Below are 8,154 nucleotides of genomic sequence, written 5' to 3'. Positions count from 1 at the left end.
ATGCGACAATAATTTTGAACATGAGTGTACATAACTTTGTGCTAACAAGGGATGTTAAAACACTGAACAAGCATGCAAACCGAATCTTGCCAGTCGGAAATGTTATTATTTTCTTATTACACAATAATCAGTTATACCTGGCAACCCTAGTGTTGACGAAAACATGCTTCTTCCACGTACTTCGCTTTCTCCTACCTCCTGCTGGCCGCTGCTACAGAACAGGCTGATGGCTGCTCTCGTCGTTGCTAGGATACCAAATAGTTTAGTCTCGATCCCAGAGAAACTTTGAAGCCCGATCAGGCTACGAGACTTTTGTGAGTTGATGTCAGTGGGATAAGTTTGGGTCGGTTGGCGCTTGAACAAGTGACAAGCGAGCGAGCGAGAAAGTTGCGTGTTTTAGTGGCTTTTGTGTTCTGGCCAGGCGAAGAAAGTTTTCGACTAGTGAAGTGAAGCGTGTGTGTGTGTGTGTATGTGCATGTGGTGGAAGCTGATTTGTGTACAGAAGTCTTCGTTGATTATTTTTACGTGTCCACGTTCTCGGAGAACAATTGACATAATGTTTATGCGCTAAAATGAATTGAGAAATAGTTATTGTGTGTTAAAAATAATCGGTTCCGTATGAAAATTGTCAGTCCCTGTCAAAATCAGATTCTTAAAGCGGATTTCGTCTGGATCATGAAGTCGATAGATAAATGTTTTTCTAGTGGTTGGTTTACCGTGTATTATAGAATTTCCAAAGATATTTTTTGGTGCCAGATTGATTTGTGGAAGCTTGTGTCATGAGAACGTAAATTGTGATCATGTGTTTATACTTTTTTTCTTAGTTTGCAAGTAGATAAATCCATTAAAACAATGTGTGGTTGAAGATACAAAAACACAAAAAAATGAATTCAGTGTGAGTTAAAGAATAAAATGACACAATTTTAAAGATCAGTACGTTCTTATTTAGTTATCCCACGTGAAAAGTGCAAGCGGGTTTAGTTACTTATTCAGCACGTGTTATATCACACCTCGTTACAGAGGTTTGACAAGAGTGATTTTTATTACGTCACGTTTTAATTCTCTTATTTGCTTCAGAGTTGACACTTGCATTTCTGGATTTTTTTTTCTGTCGTCATGCTGCATATTCCGTAGCTGGAGGTAAGCAAAAATTATTTTAATCCCTTTTTTTCTTTCATTATGAATACATAATCATATTCAAATGATCTGACCAGCCTCTTTTATGTTTATTTATGAGCGAGAATAAATCAAACATAGTCCTTCTTGGGCTGTTCGTTTCATGTCCTCTCACTGTTTTGAAAATTTCGTGTTAATGTTAGTTGAGAAAGGAGGGAGTGGCTTGATTTTTTAAAACATAACTTAAATATTTGTAATCAGTGCTAGAAGGGAAGTTTGTACTGAAATTTTCAGTTTTCATATTGTTGAGCTTAGATTTTTGGATGTACTTGAGGAGCTCTTAGTGACTCGTCTGCTACAACAAGATCTCATAACGTAACATTAAGAAGAAAGAGAAAGGAAAGAAAAAATAGGAACGAAAATTGCTACGTACTTGAGATAGCAACGCCAAGTGAACTTTGTGGTGGACAAACACCGTGTGCGTGGGTTTTCTCGGGGTTCTCCCGTTTCCTCCCACTTTCTTCATTCCACCATTTCATTCATTACTCATCATCACCGTCTCCTTTAGCCTACCCGGCATAACCGTGGGACGTAAAACTCCAAGATTTCATTTCATTTCATACTTGAGATAGCAAAAATTTTCCAGAATCCAGATTTTCGGAAATTTCACTTTGCGGATTTCGGAATTTTTCCGATTTTACTTTCCGAATTCCGAAAAGTAAAATCGGAATTGGCCATCCCTACTACATACACACGCCCCACAGGCAGACAAAAAAGGATATTGATCATGGGCGTGGTAAAAATGATCTCAGATTTTAAATTGAGGAATGAGTGTATTTATTTGTTTGTTTGTATAATTTAATATCTGGTTTTCAAAAATCATTTAAATTAATATTTTACAAAAAATATGAAATTAGCTTTAGGTAGATGAACTCTGTATTCTACAATGCTTTTGCGATTAAAGTTTCTTTTCAAGAAATCATTTACTTTTGTTTAAAAAAAGCTATTATGGTGAAAAAAAAACCGCTATTATGGTATACAATAAGTTTTTATTAAAAAAAAAATATATTTAGATTAACTTTGCCACATTAAAGTTCACGATATATTATTATTATTTATAAACTTTATGTTCGTTTACCTTGGTCTAGTGAAAAAAAAAAAAAAAACATTTTGCTAATAAAGATAAAAACCAAAAAAGCAGTTATGTTGCCTCATTTTCTAAAGATTACACAAAAATAAAAATAGTGCACTTTATGTTGTGAGAATGGTGCACTTTGAAGAAAGAGACAAATGGAAATGTATCTTAAAACGTAAGAGGAGCTCTATATGGGCTATAGCACCGTCAAATAGGGACGCACCTACGGAGGTGTTCGCTGGGTCCGGAACCCCCAAAACTTCCCAACTCAACATACTTTTGTAGATTCGTACACTTTCTTAATAAAACTATACTTGTTTAACCCTTCGTAAGTGAGGTGAATTTCTGGAACATCTTTAGTGAGGCTGGTCTCAGAGACCGTTTTTTTTCTTTTGTTCTATGAATTCTTTCTCCTTAGTAAAGCTAAAAATGGTTGCATTATATTACCATCATTTTTATCACTATACAACTATGATCATTTCAATTACTGCCCTAAAAATACTAAGAGGTTCAACTCCGACACATGTCCCGAAAAAAAAAAAAAAGTAAACAACAAATGACCACCATCCGGAATCTGAGACCGTGCCTCAGTAACGAAGGGTTAACACGAAAATGATTGACATAGGCATGAAAATTTGATCATTACATTTCATGTGTACTCTTTCTTGTATAAAAACAAACTAGTTCTATTTTTTTTTTTTTTTTGAAAATGTAAATGAAAGTATTTTACTATTAATTATTGTCTTTTCGGATGTAGAATAATACCCGTTCAATACCACATACAAGTGGCGCGTAGTATTGGACTATTGGACATCCCGACAAAAATTTCTGGATGCGCTCCTTCCGTCAAGAAATCCGGAAAGTGAAATTTCAGATTCTGGTAAATTTTGGTCATCCTTAGTGTGTATGTATATTCGCGTCTATGCTTGTGCGACGGTCTTTTGGCCCTTCCCCTTGGAATGGTCTTTCCCCCAGGAAAAGTCGTGCGGGCGCTCCTGATAATAATATATTTCTTACACTTTGAGCTCCTTCGTGCCTAAGCGCTTAGCGTACGCGCCTTTCGCGTGGGAGACCCGGGTTCGATTCCCGGCAGGAGCTCATGTGGTTCGGATTCCACGTTAATCAGTAGGCCCACGTCTCATATAGCCTCGCTGCTGAACGGGACGTTAAACTCAAAATAAACTCAACTCAACAATTTCTTACAGTTTGATAAGCAATTTCTCGTTGCGTGTTCTACATAATTTTCCCTCCTCTGAACTTCTCTTCATCTTGTCTGTCCTCTCTCAAGCGTAGCTTCATTATTGCTGTAGCAGACTCTGTTGGGCGCCACTGTTGTCCATTTCACAAGAAGCTATTCGAAATGCCACATCAATCATTTGGGAGAGACCAGGCCGTTGTTGTTATTTGCGGTTGTTGGCCAGATTGCTTCTAGAAACGCTGTGAAGTTGCCGCATGCCAAAGCGAGGAGGAGGAGGAGGTAAATATGCATAGAATATGAATAGTTTTGTTACTTTGTACGCATTCCTTACATGTAAATGCAAAATGTGAACTTATCTTTCAAAGGTTAGGACGAATCCTTTTTTTCATCCGTTCGTTGAGAAGGCTACGTGTACATGTACTAAACATACATTGAATGCTTTACTTTTTTTAATAGAAATTGTGTGATCAATGGCGGCGATCTGGAGCAATATGAATCTTAATTCATTTTCGTTTAATTCAAGTAAAAGTCGCGATTTTATTTGCTGCTATGAGGTTTGAAAATCGGTTTAGTAGTCAAGACATACATACAAAGTTAGACCTGGGACTTCTTATCAATTTCCTACGTAAATATAGGAAGAGTGGCCGTGGGCGTCCGAAGGGTGAGCAGGGTGGGGTCCGCCCCCTGGTTCACAAAAATGTATGCGTAATGTAGCAAACCACGTATATTAAAGACCAGAAATACCAGACGTAATATAGCAACCATGGAGATGTCCCCCCTAGAAAATTTGCTTCAGGCACCCCTGGGAGTGGCGTAATGTCAAGAACAAGTTTCCTATTTATCAACAAGTTCTCAGGGCTGACTGTTTTCTTTCTTTTTTTCAGTGATGTAGCTCGGGTTTGGAATTTCATATTTTACGTCGTGAACAATGAAGTTATGAACAATGGAACCTACTAAGGTTTTGAGGACTTGAGCTCCGAATCACCATCGGGGCTTCAAGCCAGTTAAGAGAGCGGGTGCACAGACCATCATACAAGAAATATTCTTAAAACAATGTAGGCCGTTCCCCACTATGTTATCTCTCTTCCAAGAAAGCTAGATTACGGGACCACGCCACTGATCCCAGCATCACTATCACCTAATTTCATTATTACTTTCATATACCTATACGGTTTCTGGATAAATTGATACAGTTACAACGCTTTATATACAGGGTGAATATAAATTATTTATCGGCTTTTAAAGTAAAATACGTCAGAAACTATTAACAGTATACGTATATGCTAATTATGAAACGAAAGAACACATTTGGAACGTTAATATCTCGTGTTCGTAATCCTGGATTACGGCGACAAGTGGACTGGATGATATGCTGAAGATTACTTGGCGCTTTTCCCGTGGCCTCCTACATCTCCCGATCTTTCTTTTTGTGTTTTCTTATTTTGGAGACATGTAAAAGACACAGTGCATCTGCCTCTACTTCGGGTGAGTTCCAAAAATAAAATGAAATGAAATCTTTCAGTTTTACGTCCCACGGTTGTGCCGGCTAGTCTAAAGGAGACGGTGATTATAAGAAGTGAATGGAATAAATAAAGTGGGGGGAAATGGAAGAACCCCGAGAAAACCCACGCACACAGCCACCACGAAGTTAACAGCGCGAGCTGGGATCGAACCAGGGATCCTATGCACCAGAGGTAAACGTTCTATCATTGAGCCACTGCGACTCCTGGGGTGAGTTCCAGGATCGCATTATAAATGTATTTATGACCATTAGGAGGATATGCTAGAGCGTGTATGGGACGAACTAGACTGCCGCATAGACGTATGTTATGTGACGAAAAGAAGCTACATCGAAAAATTGTAACAGTAGGTTATGTCTGAAACTTGGATAGTTTCTGTATATATATTTTCATGTATCATTAGTTATTGTTTGTGTTATACATTTTTAAAAATAGCCCTTTCAAACCCGATAAATCATTTATAATCAACCTGTATATATACACCTACCAATCTTACTTTCTGTCTCTTTCTATTCATATGTAAAAAAAAAAAATAAAAAATAAAAAATAAAAAAAAATCTTGTACGGAATTTCCCAGCAACCTTATAGAGAATAATCCGACAAGCCATTAATAGATCATTTTTCTGTACGTTGAATTCGCCGTCAAAAATGAACTTACAGAACTATAAGAAGTGAGCAAAGTTAACGTAGTAATGTTCTAAGTTAATTTTAGCAAGTATGAAGAGGTGCGTTCACTAAAAAATAAGATAAATAATTGGCATTGTGATTGAGGTCAAGTGCTTGTTAGATCACTTACCATTTTGAAGTCTGTACTTAGATATCGATAATATATCTAGTTGTTTTTCTAATATGTATTTAGTAAATAACTTCAAGTGGTCAACCGTGAGTGGTTGTTGTTAACGAAGAGAGGTCAGCTTTGAGGTTCTGTGTATGTGTGCACGTTTAATCAGTGAAAAATATCGGCTTTTATGTAGTATTTCTTGGAAGAGAGAGGTAGAAGAATAAACAAACAACTTTAACGGTATCTTTGCATGGATACCGTTATGGTATTTAGCATAGAGACAAAATGTGAATATTTCCAATCGATCATATGATAAACTGATTATGGATTAAACGGCACGGTGACGGTACCAATCTTTTAATTGTCTTCCGCAATGTGGAATGATGCTAAATACAATTTTCTTCCTAGTATTCTGTTAATTTAAACATGTCTTGTTATTGCCACTCTTCTTTCATGGGAAGATGTTGAATTCCAACCGAACTAACGTCCAAACCGGTCACAATCTAAGTACAAATGGTGCAAACGCATTCCCTCCCGACGATCGTACTCCGTACCCACTGTTTGAAGCTCATATTACGTACTACTGAATACTTAAATTCTACTGTTATTAATTTTGTGTATATGAGATTTGTATAATCTTGTTTAAAAAAAAAAAAAAAAAAAAAAAAAAAAAAACTGGCCACCGACCACTCTTTAAAAAGCTTTGCACTCTTACGTACAATTGGACTTAAGTGAAGCAAATATGGATTTTCTTAGGCCAATTGGGAATTTTATATAGAGCCAATATGATAAAATTTTCCTTATACGGTTGCCAGAACATGACCTTGTAGAGTAAGATGGGTGGCGATGATTTTTTGAACAGGACTGTACATATCTAAAATTTCAGATTAGTTGTAAACTTGTTTTTAGCTCTTGTTAAAATGAAAGAAGTGTTGAGAAAGTAAAAAAAAAAAAAAAAATCAATTAATTATTAAAACTACTATAACGTCTCGCATTGTACTTACAATATATTGCAGAAAGCGAAACTATACTGAGTTCTTGAATTTAAAATAGCAAAGCAGCCACTAAAGCGATGGCACAAACCGATCATCAATATCATTGTGAAAATATTAAAATTTTATGTGTAATAAACCTTTGTTAAAATCGAAAGATCTAGTAGGCTAACTTGTTTTGATTTCTGATACCTGTTTAGGGACCCTCAGAAGGAAAGGACCAACCATTGCTATTTTTTTATAGAACAATGGGTCCCAAGGAGAGAAGATTACACGAATACCGGTAACTTATATAAACCTCAATTCAGGGGAAACTGTTGTTAAGATGATCTAATTTCAAACTGTTATATCTTCAAAATAGCTAGCTAGTTGCTGGGGGGGGGGGGGTACTTTCCTGCATTGTACATCTCAAAATATATCTTAGGCACTGTAAACGTCCCTATGGTCGTCTACACCAGCTAATTCTAACTGCTCGACATATGACAAGAAACAAGCTTTCACGATCGGAGAAGAAACAGAAATAACAGAAGGAGCAAATGACGAGGTAGGAAAAACAATGAGATAGGGAAATGAAATAAAACAAGTGTTTGGTAGCGTATGAATTTCCATGGATCGTGATTTCTTCGAACATATTGACTACGTCATCGAAGTTGTGTGCCTATCAAAACAGTCTTTAACAGTGCAGGTTACCTATCAGCTCCTTTTTCTCTCTGTGTAGTTTACTAAGAAGATGAACAGTAAACTGACGTCACAGAACATTCAGCTCGAAATGACGTCTATAAACCACATTGGAAGTATATTTATAATGTAATTAATAAAATTGATTTCTCAATAATATTGTCTGAGCTCTCCTCTAAAAGCTGGAAGTTATTCAAATTAAATCTTGTTGTTTTACTAGAAACTTTCAATGAACATTTAAGAAATACTTCTTCCGCCTCCTCTCAGTTGTCCGTTGGCGGCACTTGAAAGAAGTTAGATCAGTAAAAATTAAAGACTTTTATTGCTGCAAGCTAGAAGAAGAGAACTTACTGATACTTAAATGTTCTGCTTAACTTTCTTATGGTATATTTATAGTCGACCGATTCGCTTCCGCTCCCTGCATATATATTGTGCTTAGAAGTTTTCAGTCTATAAGGTGCCTATGAAGCCTGGAACAAACAGGAAAACCGATGGGCAGTGCATAATATTAATGTAGAACGTAAAGCATAGTAAAAAATTATAAGCCATACTTCTATTAAGAGCCTGACATACTGAAAATAATACAAAATTTACAATTTGTCTTTTGCTTGTTTTTCATAAGTGAAAGGAGATAATGAAATGCAACTTACCACAATCGTAGATAATGTTATTCTACAACAGAAAATATGAACCTAAAGAGTTTTTAGTGTTCGCATCCATAGAAATTACAGTGT

The 8,154-nt window shown here is 36.4% G+C and overlaps 1 protein-coding gene across 1 annotated transcript in view; it reads left to right on the top strand.

Moving 5' to 3' along the window:
• Window positions 1-260: 260 nt before the first annotated feature.
• The window catches only part of LOC145664574 (uncharacterized), a 158,862-nt gene continuing 150,968 nt past the window's right edge, over window positions 261-8,154 (top strand). Inside the window, exon 1 of the mRNA XM_081731353.1 lies at window positions 261-1,140. The gene's annotated coding sequence lies outside the window, so the exon portion shown is untranslated. The remainder of the gene's footprint in view (window positions 1,141-8,154) is intronic.

The sequence above is a fragment of the Thermobia domestica genome, chromosome 11 (genome assembly GCF_964235325.1).
Source record: "Thermobia domestica chromosome 11, izTheDome1.hap1.1, whole genome shotgun sequence".
Classification (NCBI taxonomy): domain Eukaryota; kingdom Metazoa; phylum Arthropoda; class Insecta; order Zygentoma; family Lepismatidae; genus Thermobia; species Thermobia domestica.
Note: the sequence above shows the minus strand (reverse complement) of the source record. Positions and strands in the feature narration are given on the sequence as shown.